This window comes from Ceratotherium simum, chromosome 8, assembly GCF_057802395.1.
Source record: "Ceratotherium simum simum isolate JZ-2026a chromosome 8, ASM5780239v1, whole genome shotgun sequence".
Lineage (NCBI taxonomy): Eukaryota > Metazoa > Chordata > Mammalia > Perissodactyla > Rhinocerotidae > Ceratotherium > Ceratotherium simum.
This window is the reverse complement of record NC_141907.1, coordinates 26,728,656-26,746,431: the sequence shown is the minus strand read 5'-3', so window position 1 is coordinate 26,746,431 and position 17,776 is coordinate 26,728,656. Positions and strand designations below refer to the sequence as shown.

Sequence of the window (17,776 nt, the reverse complement as noted above, 5' to 3'; positions counted from 1 at the left end):
TGTTGGAACTAGGGAATGACTTATTTGGCTTTTCTGAGTTTTGCTATTGGAAGACTTTCTTATTTCTTGCTTTTTACCTATATTCCTCCTTCTGTTGTTTTTGAGCATTCTGAATTTCTGCCACTCACAGCTGTTCAGTCTTTATTTGTTGCAATTTCTCTATATGATTGACAATATACAAAAAAGATGATGGGCTCTTTTCCCCATTATATTTCTCACTCCCCTCCGTCCCGCCTCTAGTCCTCATTTCCTACCATAAAAATTTCCCCCATATCTTATATTGAAGATAAATGGCAATTTCTTGAATATGCACAGTGGTGGATTTAAATTACCACCCACTTTGAAATGGCCTATTCTCCTCTTATTTTTAAATGCCACATATAGTGTATTCTAGAAGGTTTATGAGCAATCAGGCCTAGAAAATGTCAGAGGTCATAGTGTGAAAACACAAACAAAGAGAAAAACACACTAAAACACACAACTGTCGGGCCTGACATTTTAAAGAGAAACCACGTTCTTAACATGAAAGTTCAATATCAGAATTATTCTGTGGTTGAGTTTTGATGCTTAATAAATAGACTTTTGTTCAGGTCAACCAGTATTAAAATAGTGAGACCAATTAATGTGTACTATAAATAAAAAGGGTGTATTTTTATTTTATCAGCTTACCCTTTATATTTTATATTTTGTCGTAAGACAAAATATAAAAGCCACATAATGGAATTTTGAAAGCATAACTTTCTATTAATTGTGACTGCCCGCTCTTCCTTACTGTCTACCACATCCTAAAATTACCACATTAAGGTCACAAAATGAAAATTTAAAAGTTTAGCCACATTAGTCCAAAATGTATATTGCACCAAATAGTCCCTGGAGAGCAGAGGTTTGGCAAATTTTGAAAATGTATTAACTCACTCAAGCTGTGGGCAATAACTGACTGCTGCATAGACATATATTGCTCTGAATAGACATATATTGGTCTGATTATGCTAGCATATGCTCCAGAAATGTCTAATTTATCTTCAGGAAAGAATTAAGTTTTTGGTGTCTCAGGTTTACTATGTATTTTTTGCAAGATGAAATTAGTAATTTTCAGATATATGAAAAATAAGTATAATTACTTCCATTTTATACATAGAGAAGTTAAAGGACTTACCCATAGAAACAATGCTGATAAAAGCCCACCTTTCTTGCTTGTAACCACTACAGCATATTATTTTTAATACAATTTCTTAATTATAGCCAATTCCATGGTTAAATGAAATGAAGAAGCAGATCATTGCTTATGGATAGTTTGGGATATGGATTTTTTTATAAAAATATATATAGGCCATTATACACAAAATATGTCTTGAAATTATAGGGAATTGATGAACCTCCTAAAACACATGAAAAGGCCCCTGTGTTCTGGATAGGATTCAAGCCGCGAGGCCAGCAGAGATCTGAAAACTGAACTGCAGAGCCCCTCACGCTATTCTTTAGCATTAACTCACCTAGTTATGCAGAGGGATGGCATAACAAATAACATCTCCCAATTTGTTATTGAATCAAGCAGCTAATATTTAAATGTTTGTGTAGTGGTCAATATTGAAAGTGCTGTGCATGTGTTAACTCATTTAATGTTCTCAACAATCTACAAAGCAGTTCATTTTTATAACCCAAAGTTTACAGAGGAGGAAACTGAGGCTCAAAGAGATGAAGTAACTTGACTGTATCAGACAGCTAGGAAAGTAAATGCTGAGTTTGAATCCAGCTAGTCTGCTCCAAAGTCCTTGCTTTGAATCATTATCTTGATAGCAATGATATTGGTCATACATTTCACCTCTCATGAAGACAGTTGCTCTCAATTTTTTTAGTATCTCTTCATAAAATTATTTTATAACTTAAAAGGATTGATAACAAAATGTTAAGTATATAAAATCTATGGATTATGGGTACTCTTTATAGACACAAAGTCCTTACAGTTGGTTCAAATTATCTGATGAATCTTCCTTGTTCCTTTCAGGACATCCGGTCCTGTCCAAAATGTCCATAAGACATTTGGTACATAAGACATTTGATCCATCAGACATTTGGTCCACACCAAAATATCCTTGAAATTTGGTCCTGCTCAAAACATCAATGACCATATTTGGTTCATGCCAAATGGTTTTGGATGGGATCAAATATCAAGGACCTTTTGGCATGGACCCAACATCTCCATGGACATTTTGGACAGGACCAAAAATGACCAGACATCAGGGATCTTTTGGCGTGGACCAAATGTCTTCTGGATATTTTGGACACGAGTAAATGTCAAGGACCTTTTGGTGTGGAGCAAATATCTTATGGACGTTTGGAACAGGACCAAATATCAAGGACATTTTGACGTGGACCAATTGTCTTCTGGATGTTTTGGACAGGACAAAATGGCTGCTATTCTCCTTGTTTTTTTCTTTTTTATGATTATTTTATAGAGATAAACATTCAGGTGCCCCAAAACAATTACAATAGTAACATCAAAGGTCACTGATGACAGATCACCATAAAAATATAAGAATAATGAGAAAGTTTGAAATATTGTGAGAATTACCAATATGGGACACAAAGACAAGAAGTGAGCAAATACCGTTGGAAAAATTGCACTGAGAGACTTGCTCGAGGCAGCGTCGCCACAAATCTTCAATTTGTAAAAAACATGGAATCTGCAAAGCTCAATGAAGTGAAGTGCAATAAAATGAGATATGCTTGTATATGCCTGTCTTTATGCCAGTACCACACTGTTTTGGTTACTGTAGCTTTGTAGTAAGTTTTGAAATCAGGGAGTATGCATCCTCTAGCTTTTTTCTTCCTTTTTATGATTGTTTTGGCAACCCAGATTCCCCTGAGATTCCATATGAATTTTAGGATAGGTATTTTATTTCTGTAAAAAACATCACTGGGATTTTGATAGTGACTGCATTGAATCTGTAGATTGCTCTGAGTAGTATTGACACATTAACAGTAATAAGTCCTCCAATCCATGAACCTGAGATGTGTTTCTATTTATTTATGTCTTATTTAATTTCTTTAGTCATGTTTTATAGTTTCACCATACAGGTCTTTCACTTCCTTGGTTAAGTTTATTCCCAAGTATTTTATTTTATTCTTTTTGATGCTGTGGTAAATGAAATTCTTTTTATAATTTCCTTTTCAGATTGTTCATCATTAGTATATAGAAATGCAGCAGATTTTTGAATGTTGACTTTGTATCCTGCTGTTTTGCTGAATTCATTTACTAGTTCTAATTAGTTTTTTTTTGTGGAATCTTTAGCATTTTCTACATATAAGATCATATCATCTGTGAACAGAGATAATTTTACTTTTCCTTTCCAATTTGAATGCCTTTTATTTCTTTTTCCTGTCTAACCTGCTCTGAGTAGAACTTCCACTACTACATTGAATGGAAGTGGCAGAAGCAGTCATCCTTACCTTGTTGGTGATCTTAGAAGAAAAGCTTTCAGTCTTTCACCATTGAATATGTTTCCTCTGGGTTTTATCATGTTGAGATAGTTTTCTTTTATTCCTACTTTGTTGAGTGTTTTTATCATTAAAAGGTATTGAATTTTGTCAAATTATGTTTCTGCATCAACTGAGGTAATTGTGTGGGGTTTTTTTTCCATTCCTTTAATGTGGGGCATTATATTGATTGATTTTTATTTGTGGAACCATCCTTGCATTTCAGGAACAAATCCCACTTGTCATGGCGTATAATCCTTCTAATATGCTGCTGAATTTGGTTTGCTAGTATTTTGTTGAGGATTTTTGCATCAAAATTCATAAAGGATGTTGGTCTGTAGTTTTCTTACAGCGTCTTTGTCTGGCTTTGGTGTCAGGGTAATGCTGGCCTCATAGAATGAGTAAGTTAGTAAGTGTTCCCTCTTCTTTACTTTTTTGAAAATGTAAGAAGGATTGATGTTGGTTCCTTTTTAAATGTTTGAATTCATCAGTAAAGCCAGGTCTAGGGCTTTTCTTTGTCAGGATATTTTTGACTCAATCTCTTTGCTAGCTATAGGTCTATTCAGATTTTCTATTTCTTCATGAATTAGTCTTGGTAGGTTTTGCATTTATAGAAATTTGTGCATTTCTTCTAGGTTATCCAATTTGTTGGCTCTGTCAGTCCATTCTGGCTGCTATAATAATAAAGTACCACAGACTGGGTTACTTAAAGAATCAACATTTCCTTCTCACAATTCTGGAGGCTGGGAAGTCCAAGATCACGTCACCGGCAAATTCAGTATCTGGGGAGAGCCCACTTCTTGGTTCACAGACAGCCATCTTTTCACTATATCCTCACATGATGGAAGGTGCCAGGGAGCTCTCTGGGGTCTCTTTTATAAGGGCACCACACACCTCCCAAATTTTCCAACTCCTAATACCATCATATTGGAGGGTAGTATTTCAACATGTGAATTTGAGGGTACACAAACATTCAGTTTATAGCATTGAGATACAATTGTTCATAAGACTTTCTTATTTTTTTTATTTCTGTATAATCAATAGTTATGCCCTATATTTCATTTCTGATTTTAGTAATTTTAGTTTTTCTTTTTTTAGTCCACCTGGGTAAAGGTTTATCAATTTTTTCAATCTTTTCCAAGATCCAACCTTTGGTTTCCTTTATTTTCTCTATTATTTTTATTTTATTTATTTTTTTTGTGAGGAAGATCAGCCCTGAGCTAACATCCATGCCAATCCTTCTCTCTTTTTTTTTTTTTTTGCTGAGGAAGACTGGCCCTGGGCTAACATCCATGCCCATCTTCCTCCACTTTATATGGGATGCCGCCACAGCATGGCTTGCCAGGCAGTGCATTGGTGCATGCCTGGGATCTGAACCAGTGAACCCCAGGCCGCCGCAGTGGAGCATGCGCACTTCACTGCTTGTGCCACTGGGCTGGCCCCTCTGTTATTTTTCTATTCCCTATTTTGTTATCTCTGGTCTAATTTTTATTATTTACTTCTTTATGCTAGCTTTGCGTTTATTTTGTTTACCTTTTTCTAGTTCCTAGAGATTTAAAGCTAGGTTGTTGATTTGAGATCTTTCTTGTTTTTTATTGTAAGTATTTATGGTTATAAATTTCCCACTTAGCACTGCTTTTGCTGCATCTCATACGCTTTGGTATGTTGTAGTTTCATTTTCATTCATCTCTAAGTATTTTCTAATTTCCCCTATGATTTCTCCTTTGATCCGTTGTGTAAGAGTATATTATTTAATTTCCACAAATTTATGAATTTTTCAGTTTTCGTGCTGTTATTTTCTTCTAACTTCATACCGTTGAGGTTGGAGAAGATACTTTGTATGATATATATTTAAATCTATTGAGATTTAATTTGTGGCCTAATACGTATGATATGTCCTGGAAAATGTCCCATGTCCATTTGAGAAGGATGTGTATGCCGTTGTTGTTGGATAGAGTTTTCTGTATGTGTCCTTTAGATCTAGTTGGTTTATTGTATTTTTTAAGTCCTCTATTTGCTTAAGTGTCTTCTCTCTGGTTTTTCTACCATTATCAAGAGTGGAGTATTAAAATTTCCAACAATTATTATAGAACTGTCTATTTCTTCCTTCAGTGCTGTCAGGTTTTGCTTCATATATTTTGATGATATGTGAATATTTATAATTGTTATATCTTCTTTCCATATTGAAACTTTAATTAATATGTAGTGTCCTTCTTTGTCTCTTGTAAACTTTTTTGATTTAAAGTCTGTTTTGTCTGATATTAGTATTGCCACTCCTGCTCTTGCTTGGTTACTACTCGCATGGAACACCTTTTCCATCTGTTCACTTTCAATCTATTTGTGTGTTTGGATCTAAAGTGAGACTCTTGTAGACATCACGTAGTTGGATCACTTTTTAATCCATTCTGCCAATCTCTGTCTTTTGATTAGAGAGTTTAATTCATTTACACTTAAAGTAATTACTGATAAGTCAGAACTTACTTCTGTCATTTTGCTCTTTGTTTTCTACATGCCTTATGACATTTCTGTCCCTCATTTCCTGCATTATGATCTTATTTTGCATTTGGTTGATTTTTTGTAGTGAAATGTTTAAATTCATTTCTCATTTCTTTTTTTGTATATTCTATAGCTATTTTCTTTGTGGTTACCATGGGGATCATATTTAACATCATAAAGTTATAACACTCTAATTTAAATTGATACAAGCTTAACTTCAATAATATGCAAAAACTCGTCTCCTTTACGGCTTTGTTCCCACCCCTTTCAGTTGTGGATGTCACTAAATTACATCTTTATACATTGTGTACCCAAAAATATCAACAAATAATCCTTTAAAATACATTTGTCTCTTAAATTATATAGAAAACAAAATGTGGAATTACAAACTAAAGTTACATAATAGCAGCATTTAGACTAATAATTGTTTTTTAAAAAATGTTTTAGTCTCTTAAACCATGGAGAAAACAAAATCATTGTCACAATAATGCAAGCTATGATGGTTAATTTTTTGTTTGTTTGTTTTTGTGCGGAAGATCGGGCCTGAACCAACATCTGCCAATCCTCCTCTTTTTGCTGAGGAAGACTGGCTCTGGGCCAACATCCATGCCCATCTTCCTCCACTCTACATGGGATGCCACCACAGCATGGCCCGCCAAGCAGTACGTCGGTGCGCGCCCAGGATCCGAACTGGCAAACCCCGGGCTGCCGCAGCGGAGTGAGCACACACAACCACTTGCACTGCTGGGCCATTAATTTTATATGTCAATTTGGCCAGCCTAAGGTATGCCTGGTATGTCTGTGAGACTATTTCTGAAAGAGATTAGCATTTGGTTCAGTAGACTGACTAAAGTCCATCTACCCTTACCAATATGGGCAGGCATCATTCAATCTGTCGGGAGCCCTAGTGGAACAAAAAGTTGAAGGAAGGATGAATTATTTCTCTCTTCTTAAGCTAGGACATCCATCTTTTCCTACCCTCAAACATTGGAGTTCCTGGTTCTCAGGCCTTTGGACTCCAGGGATTACACAAGTGGCTCCTGATTCTCACGTCTTTGAACTAAGACTCAATTATACCACTGGATTTCCTGGTTCTCCAGCTTGCAGATGGTAGATTGTGGGACTTCTTGGCCTCCATAACCATGTGAGCCAATTCCTGTAATAAGTCTCTTCTTATCTGTATCTATATCTATATCTATATTTATCTATGTCTGTATCTATATCCTATTGGTTCTGTTTCTTTGCAGAACCCTGACTAATACACTAGCTTTAGTAATTGTCAATGTATTTACCTTTTTTGAGATCTTTTCTTTACTTTCTCATATAGCTTTGAGTTACTGTCAAGTATCCTTTCGTTTCACCCTACATGGGTGAAATGAATCATATCTTCCTGTTTCTTTTTATGCCTTGAGATTTTTTGTTGAAAAATGGACATTTGAATCTAATAATGTGGTAAATCTGGAAATCAGATTCTCTCTCTTCCCAAGAATTTGCTGGGCTTTTGTTATCGTTTTGTTTGTTTATTTATTTATTTTTACTATTGTAGGCTGTCTCTATGCCAAGGATTAGGCTTTGGTGGGAACTTAAGGTCTTCCCACGTCTTTTGTGAGCCTGTGCCTGGGCATGCATGGTCACTTTCTAATTTTCCCTGCGTATGCAATTGCTTTTGAATGTCCTAGTCTTTAGTTTGGCTCCCAAAAGGAAAAATAAGAAAAGGAAAATGAAGGGAGAAAAAGAACAGCACCAGACCTTAAATCCCCTGGAAGTCACTCAGCGGGGGGGGGGGGGGAGGGGGGCACTTGCGAAAATGGGAAGAGGTGAAACAACAATGACCATCCAACTCTTTGTCTGCACCTCTATGATCAGAAGCAGAAATTAGCGATCAGATCACAGATCATCGATACTTAGAGGACAGAGTCCATTTTGCCCACCCTGACTCCTGAAAGATGTGTGCAGACTGCTCCTGGGACACGTGCACAGCTGACTGTCATGGAGCTTGGAGTGGAGAATGGGTAGCTGCTACTGGATAAGAGCTGCAATTGACTGCAATTAACTGTAATTTGCTCTCCAAACCTTCCCCTGGGAGTTGAGAGCCTTCAATAGACTCCAGAGTTAAAAAATAGTTACATCAGACAGATTCTGCAAGTGCAGTTGTTGCCTAGGTAGGGAGACAGCTTCCTGATGCTTCCTACTCTTCCTTCTTTCCATAATTCTATTCCCATTAATTTTTTCTTACAATCCTGGAATGACTGACACCAGCCCCAAGTCCCAGAGGCGGACATCTGACTTAGGTCAGGCCAGTCAACTGCTCCCAACCCATGGTCACACTGTGATGCTCATGGTGAGTAGGTGATCTAGGTGAATGAAGCAGGGCCCTCCATAGAAATGTTGCTTTAGAAATTGGGAGAGAAGCAGAGATTACCTTGAGATAACTAGCTCAGAACATTATGTCGCTCTAGAAACAGTAGTAGCCATATACAACACAAAAGGGCAGCTCACTTGATATATGGTGACTTCCATAATCTAACCCCTAGATCCTATTTGATGGAAGCTTCATGAGCCTCTTAACTTCCCATTTATCATAACCAATCAATTTATTTTTATTTTGTCTAGGTGATTTTGAGGATAGATTCTGTCCTATGTTTTGAGAATATCTTATGTCCTAAATATTAGAAATAGATATACTTATTACTGACAGGTACCTGACACTTTTAGGGCATTTAGAAGTGAGAACAGAGACAGTCTGAGATGAGACCATCTTTGGAGGCTGAAGCTGAAAGCAGTAAGTCCATCCATGTGGGGAAGGTAACTGCCTTCTTCCAGCTGTTTTCCAAGCTGAGATGCAGATTTGCTCCTCCTGTAACATAATTTTTCAACCCACCCCTGAATTCCAGCAGTAAGAAATATTTCTTTTCTTTTTTCCCTAGTGATATTTCCTTTAGATTGTGAATTCTAATACTTATGAATTTGACTGTGAGTTGGAGAGAGGACTTAAGGCCCCTAAGGAAGAGTTGGTTAGACATTTTGAAAGACTATTTTACACTCTAGAGATGTAATGTGCTCTCAGTTGTGCCAGTATCGAATAATGTTGATGTGTACAGTTAAAATATACTCATTTTTATATTGTTTCATAATACCAAGAGGTCCATAGCTACATAGACAGGGGTTTCCAGTAATAACCACATATTTTTATGCTTTGGAGATTCCAAGATTTTCCAGAAGTAGTGAAAAAATTTAATTATAAATGAATAGTTGAGGAGATGCATTCTGAATTATAGCTACCACCTGGTATCTGTAAAGGAAGAATTGCTGGATATTATTCCTCTGTATAAGCTACAGGTAATGAGCATCTTCATGTGGCCTTGCAATGACTTCGCGTGACCTTCCACATGACTTGTGAATCACATACACAGATATGGACATAACAACAACACAACAGCAAAACTTTAAGATTTAAATCCTTAATTCCAGGAATTGTTTTCATTTTTTTCTTCAGTAGCTATTCATAACAGTCTGTGTTATGACTGAAAGGTGAATATGAATATCTTAATAATACAAAGTAATTCTTATAGTATTAGTACCCTTATAATTAGTTCAAATTATCTGATGAATCTTTCTAAATGGGGAAAAAAATAACCTGGTAATTCTAGAAACATTGCGTTCAAGAAATAGGAATGTGCACACCAACAGATTTTTTAATAGCCTCAATATTGGGGCAAATAGATGGATTTTTTCAGAAAATATAATGATGTGTTTCTTGCACTCCAGTTAAAGAGCTCAAACACTGCCTGATGTGGGGCACATTTTTTATTTCACCTGCACCATATTGGCTTATATATTGTTCTTAAATCAGCGTATTCCCAGTAAGTTTTCTGATATTCTGCTCATGTTGAAACACTGAGTTTTGGCAAAACTAGGCTCTCAATCCTACAATATCTGCCTAAGAGAAAGTAAGTAGTTACTGATAACATTAGAAGTGATATAATCCTGGACTGAGTTGAGCTGAGAGGGAGTATATGTGTGAGCTGAGTTGCCAGGTGTTGGAGTAGTCAATTAAAGCAACAGGTCAAAAATGAAGAAATTAAGCCTTTAATCACTTACTACAACCTTATAAGCCAGAGACTAAAACCAGAAAAATCACCAGCTCCTGCTGGCCCATTTTCCCCCATAGAATGGTGCACTGGTGGAGAGTCACGTGGATCAACACAGCCCACATACTGTGGGGGTCATCTGAATGTTGAGCGATCCCAAAAGAAAAACCTCTGGTAATTTTATGGACCCTAGGGTTGGAAAGAAAGCAGGGGAGAAGGGCTAGGAGTGCAAAAGTACTGGGTACTGAGTCAAAATGGTAAAAAACGTCTTCAGTGTTTTCCTTTCTCTCTCTCCCCATAAGGAGGCCTCAGCTGAGGCACCTGAAAAAGACTTCTGGCCAAGGCCTCAGATAAAGAGACCTAGGAAGGAAGGTGCCTGGACTAGGAGTGCAAATACTGGGAAGAGTGTGACTGTTTGTTGCAACTCCTCTTAGAGACTGCCATGCATTGGCTGACCACCAAGTCTGCTGTGGGGAGGGCAGGTTTTCCCCATGAGGCCTACCAAAGAACACCTTTGTCAAGCCTACAGTTAGGCCTGAAAAACCACACATAGGTTTTTAACCAGAAGGCAGATTTCTGAAGGACGTTGGCCTGTGAATTCATTCTGTGAAGATCTGAATAATCATCACTAGGACTTAGCACAGCTCCTGGCACTTAACAGTTATATAGTGGATATTTCTTGAAAAGGTTAATATTTTTAAAACTTTTAATGAAATCTTTAAGAATTTTTTTTCCATGCACAACTCATAGAACATTAACCCAGCAGTATGGCAAAATATAGCACAATAGTAAAGATCAGGAATTTAATTTTAAGTTTGCCATTAGAGAATGCTATTATTCTCCTTAGCAGCTTTGTTTAGTTAAATAATATTTATAGTTTCTAAAAGCTACAATTGTTCTTTTTAGCTCTGTGGTTAACGATTGTTAGTCTCTCAGTCTCTCTCTTTCATTAATGCCAGGTCATAAGGTAAATCGATGTATTGGGATGTTCAGGAAGCTGTTTTACTATTCACAAGCAGTATACAATCTTAATGCAATGCAGAAATAGAAAGACCTATTATTAGATAATATTACCAAAAACAGAAGAACAGAAAAACAAAAACTCATATACAGTTTAGTACTTGCCTAGCGTCTTACTAACTTATTTAATAAATTCCAAATCTTTCCTTTATCCAAATTTTCATCTTCATTTTGTTAAGCCATTGACTTGTTAGATATCGTCTGTTGTAGTAGTTTGTGTTGATTACCTTAACATTAAGAGTTTGTTGTTTTATGAGTCAAAGTTCCAGCAGATGACAAATGGTACACACAAAGGGGGAAATTGAGAAGAACGCGGACAAGCTTAAGAGAAACCAGCGGAGGACTGTACAATACCCTATGGCTAGCGACAGCTGAGAGCCACCACCAAAGTTAAGAGCTAAGGAATAAGAGTAGAAAACTGTTGCCTCAATATGCAGAGAGCAGGAGTGGACTGACTGGAATTGTAACTTTTACTAGAGGGATGCAGCCAGATCATTGCTACATGTCCGGGAGGGGTCTGGAGAAATAAATATCTTGACCTCTCTAATCTCCTCCACTCTCTGATATCCTAGTGATACACCCATTGGTCAAATGGGGAATGGTTGGGCAAACATTTAATACGAAGCATAGCTATAATTATCACTTCTATAAGTGATTATGGAGACTAAATTGATAACCATAGATTTCTTTTTTTATACATACAAAATATATTCTATAGACATATGTGCTCTAAGGTCATATATACTTTTTTTTATTTTTGGAGAGAATTATAGGTATTTTTTTAAGCTTTACTGAGGTATAATTGACAAAACTGTAAGATACTTAAATCATATACCATGATTTTATATGTCTATCTATATATATATATATACACACACATACACACACACACACATTGTGAAAGGATTCCTCCCATTTAGTTGATTAACATATCCATCACTATACACATACATATACATATAATATATTATATATACATATAATATACATATATGTAAAATATTTTTTCTGGTGAGAACATTTAAGTTCTACTTTCTTAGCAAATTTCAATTATACAACAGTGTATCAACTATTGTCACCATGTTATACATTAGATACTCAAACATCGCTCATCTTATAGCTCAAAATTTTTATCCTTTTACCAACCTCTCCCTATACCCCCTACCCCCCAGGCCCTGTCAACAACTTTTCTACGCTCTGTTTCTATGCATTTGACTTTTTTTTAGGTTCCAAATATAAGTGATACCATGCAGTATTTAGCTTTCTCTGTCTGACTTATTTCACTTAGCATAACACCCTCAAGTTTCATCCATGTTGTTGCAAATGACAGGATTTCGTGCTTTCTAGTGGCTGAATAATATTCCATTGTATATATATATACCACGTTTTCTTTATCTATTCATCTGTTGATGGACATTTGGTTGTTTCCATGTCTTGGCTGTTGTGAATAATGCTGCAATAAACATAGGATTGCAGATATCTCTTCGATATCCTGTTCCCATTTCCTTTCTATAGATATCCAGAAGTGGGATTGCTGGATCACAATGTAGTTCTATTTTTAACTTTTTGAGGAACCTACATACTGTTTTCCATGGTGGTTGCACCAATATACATTCCCACTAACAGTGTATAAGGGTTGCCTTTTCTCCATATCCTCGCCAACACGTTATCTCTTATCTTTTTGATAATAGCCATCCTAAGAGGTGTGAGATGATATCTCATTGTGGTTTTGATTTGCATTTTCCTGATTATTAGTGATGTTGAACACCTTTCCATGTACCTGTCGACCACTTCTATGTCCTCTTTGGAAAATATCTGTTCATGTTTTTTGCCCACTTTTTAATCAGAGCGTTTGGGTTTTATTGCTATTGAGTCATGTGAGTTCATTACATATTTTGAATATTAACCCTGTATCAGATATAATATTTGCAAACATTTTCTGCCATTCCATAGGCTTCTTTTTCATTTGTTGATGGTTTCCTTTGCTGTGCAGAAGCTTTATAGTTTGATATAGTCCCACTCACTGATTTTTGCTTTTATTGCCTTCGTTTTGGTGTCAAATCCAAAAAGTCACTGCCAAGACCAATTTCAAAGAGCTTACCCTCTATGTGTTCTTCTAGGGGTTTCATAGTTTCAGGTCTTACATTCAAGTCTTTATTCCATTTTGAGTTCTTTCTGGTGTATGATGTAAGGCGGTGGTCCAGTTTCATTCTTTTGCACGTGGCTGTCCATTTTTCTCAACACTGTGTATTAAGGAGACTATCCTTTCCCCACTTTGTATTCTTGGATCCTTTGTCATAAATTAATTCACGATATACTCAGGAGTTTACTTCTGGGCTATATACCACTCATTGCATAGTCCCCTTACCCTCTGTCAAAGCTTCAGCTAGATAGTTTTCCTGGTAAGACAAACAAATGCTTTTTTCTTTCAGGATCGGAGTCCTCAGTGGTACTGTCTTTATTAGGTTAAAACTGTTTTCGACTGTTGAAGATTATTATCCAGGATGTACTAGGACATGCCCCCCGTGAATTCCTTGGGGTCTACACATAGTCCTCTTTGATCCCATTGAGTAACAATAGCAAAATTTCCCTTTAACAAACAAAATACACCACATTAGCTAGTGTAGTGTTTCCCTTTGTTGTCTATTGGTTTAGCAGCATTAAGAGACCAAAATGACCAGGGGTAGTTTCAGTTTTCGTAATTATAAAATCATGGCTGTGTCTCCTGGTGGAAGCATTCCTCTCTTGGGCTTTATGATCTCCACACATTCTGAACCCAGGGTCATGGGAAGGGAAGTAGAAATTTCGTCTCTGCTTATTACATGCAATCATGAGAGGTATCTCTCACAACTTTACCTAGGTCCTGAACTCTCTATTACTGGTTTTGGGGACAGAGTCTCGTATATTGGTTGCTAGTTTCAAGTATATATCATCTGCTATGAAAATGCACCCCCATCTCACAAGTGATATTTCCCATGATTTAGTCTTTGGAAACTCATTCAACAATTGTATGGAGCCAACTAATTCTGGTGATAGAACAAATGGTATTACCAGTGATTTCATGAGATTTATAGTGTAAGATGTGTAAATTATTCCTATGTACAGAAGCAATATCATGGAGGATGCCACGCAATGGGCATTCTACAAGTTCTTAAATAATGGTACTGGGCAGAGAAAGCAAATCTTTACCTGGAATATGTATCTATCCTTGTAGGGAGAAATTGTGCCCCCTCCCATAATGAAAAGCGTAGACTCTAATAAACCTGCTACCTGCTAGCAGGTCTTCTAGGATATTATGCCATTTTAGGGCTCAGTGTTGGCCTTTGGTACCAGCATGTAGCCTTCCCACTAGTAGCAATAGCCAGACTCGCCTTAGTGAAAGAAATTTCATGTTTTTGAATCCATGCTTAGCTTCATTCTCTGCCTCCATGAACTCTTTGTACAGGATTTCATTAAGCAAGCACAAGGATGGCTGAGAAAAGCTTCTACCATCTGAAGGATTGTATCCAACAGATTATTATGTCCCCCATTAGAGTGATACCTTCTAGTGAGCATTTATGAAAGATAAATATCTTCACCATCTGACCTAGTCTGAGAGATTCATTAACGTGTACTCCTTTTGTTACTAATGTTCCATTCTTGTTCTTTCTGAGCCCCTGATCAGTAAGTCAACTAGTTATCCATGGCCCACAAATCTGTAGATTTCAACCTTCTCTTTCCACACAAAGTGGACATGCATGTATATCACCAAGTTCTCTGCAAACTAAGAAAATTTACCCTCATTGAAAGATACTGAAAATAATGTATAAATCCTGGTGAGATGAAGATTAATCATTAATTAGAGTGAAATTTATTGTTCAAATAATTACTTAGGGAAGGGATAAATATGTATGATAAGCCTAGCATCCAACTTAAGAAATTTGTAAAAAAGCAGTGAAAGAAACATAAATAAAGGGAAAATAATAAATAGAAAAGTAAACAAAGTGCAATTATTGGAAATATTTGCAGATGATATATTTTCCATAAAATGAAAATTAATGAATGAAAAAACTATAGATCTATTGATAGAACTCAGTAATTCAGTAATTAGGCTTGGTAAAAAATAAATACACATGAGCACAGGGGCTGGCCCCATGGCTTAGCGGTTAAGTGTGCGCTCTCCGCTGCTGGCGGCCCGGGTTCGGATCCCGGGCGCCCACCGACGCACCACTTCTCCGGCCACACTGAGGCCGCGTCCCACATACAGCAACTAGAAGGATGTGCAGCTATGACATACAGCTATCTACCGGGGCTTTGGGGGAAAAAAAAGGAGGAGGATTGGCGATAGGTGTTAGCTCAGAGCCGGTCTTCCTCAGCAAAAAAAACAGGAGGGTTAGCATGGATGATAGCTCAGGGCTGATCTTCCTCACACACACACAAAAAAAACACATGAGCACAAAGGACACTCACACACAAACATACATACAAGGAAACAAAACTCTTTTACACACCAGCAATTTAGTATGCTGCTTAAATGCATGACTTCTGGAATTGGAAAGCCTGGGTTCATTTTCAGCACTGCCACTTTATAGTATGTGTTATTTCTTTATAAAATAGGAGATGTTAAAATTAGTACAAATCTCCAAATACTTGTGAGGCAATACATGGAACAATCATTTTAAAATTACATATATTAAATACCTATTTACTAAAAATTTATTAAGAACAAAAAACATAATAATATGAAGAAGCAAATATTTGAAAAATATATCCTGAAGTGTTCATATGAATATTACAATATGTCAATTATCCTTAAGTTTATGAGTGTGTTCAATACAATTCTACTCAAAATCCTCTTTTTTTTTCCTTAAGTTCCCTAAAAGTTAAATTAGTAAGTGGCTTATTTATATCTTGGGAAAATGAAGTTATATTTCTATCTTATACGATTAAATGAATTAAACCACAGATTATTAATATTAAAAACTTTAAATTATATACATATGAATATTTATCTATGGTTCTGTAAAGTATCACTATAAAATATATATAAAGTTAAATTTCATAAGATAGGAATAGATTTTACTACGTAAAATTAAAATATTTTCCTTATATTAAAAAATTAAAATCATGTAAATGAAATACAAAGGTAAAAAGTAACCTGGGAAAATATTTGAATTGTATAAATCTTCTAAACTAATAAGGTCATTAACATGGAAATAGCATTTCACAACAGTAAAAAGGCTGGTAGAACAAATTAAATAGGACAAACAATATAAGACAGTAAACTCAGGAAAGAAGAAACACGACTAAACTAAAAACATATGCAAAATTGTTGACGTCATTAATAGGCAAATAAATACAAATAAATATATGTGAAAGTTTAGCTTGTATGTATTGCCAATGACTTGTCTAACTTTTAAAATATTAAATTTTGTATTCTTTAAAAATTTATATATTCATATTTAGTTTTACAAAATGGCATGTTTCCAAAGGGAATCTTGTCATTATTAATCAAAGTCTTAAAAATGTGTTACAAAGCAATTCTATATCCAGGAATTTACTCTAAGAAGATTATACAGGATATGAACACAGATTTAGCTAATAGAATATTCAGCGCATAGCTTTAAAAACATTGCAAAACAACAATCACCGATAGTTGTAAAGGTCATACAATTTAGATAAGGAAAGATTTCTATACCACAGTATGTAAAAACCTATAATATATATTCAATACACACATTCTTGTATATCTTTTGTATTTCCTATGAAATTCAAATTTTTTACTCTGAATGTGTATATAATCCAATTACAAAGATATGCATATATATGCAAAGATATATATATATACACAAATACATATATATACAAAGATATATGTATGTACACAAAAATATGTACACAAAGATATTTATAAATATATATGACTTTGTAAGGAAGGAAACACATTAATAAACTACCTAAAATATCAATTAATAAAATTAAACTGAATTCCTATCTTCAATACGGTAAGAAAATGAACCAAGAAAACATTTAAATTGTTCTTATGTGAAAAAAATTAAAATTAGGGAAAAAGCTAGAAACTTAAAGAATCCAGAACATAAAATCAGATGGCATCAGTATTGAAAAAAGAATGGCAATGTGTACATCAAATGCATACTGGTGTGCAATTGCTATATACCTTCTGTATTTTTGAAATCTTCTTCAATGAATCTGAAATGCTTTAATCAAGGAAACATAGCAGAGTACGTGATATTACCAAACAAATCTGCCAGTTGTGTCCAAGACTGTCAGCTGGAGCAAGCTCATTGGATCAGATGACTGTATTCTTTAACAGGAAACAAAAATAAATGCATTAAGCTTTTTACTCAATAATTTGAAAAAGACTAAAGAATCTGATATGTATACAAAGATTTATTTACACATAAAGTTTCTCCTTTAGGGCACTACTTATGTAGTGGACATTTTGGAACAATATAAATGTCCAACTAGAGGTAATTTTTATTTAGATAATTATAAATATAAATAGAGGATAGAATACTATCACAATAGAATCCATCGCAAATAGTGGTATTAAAATATTGAATGATCTAGGGAAATGTTGCTATTGTAGTATTATATGAAAAATCCATCTGTAAAATAAACCATGGGATATTCAAAAAGTATATTGTATGTCTGTGTGTGTGTTTTAGTATAGTTAGAAAGAAATCTATCAA

The 17,776-nt window shown here is 35.4% G+C and overlaps 1 long non-coding RNA gene across 1 annotated transcript in view; it reads left to right on the top strand.

The window, feature by feature from the left end:
• LOC147916417 (uncharacterized) overlaps positions 1-17,776 on the top strand; it is an 83,629-nt gene that overhangs the window by 32,127 nt on the left and 33,726 nt on the right. Inside the window, exon 2 of the long non-coding RNA XR_015552983.1 lies at positions 6,510-6,757. This is a non-coding gene — a long non-coding RNA (uncharacterized LOC147916417). The remainder of the gene's footprint in view (positions 1-6,509; positions 6,758-17,776) is intronic.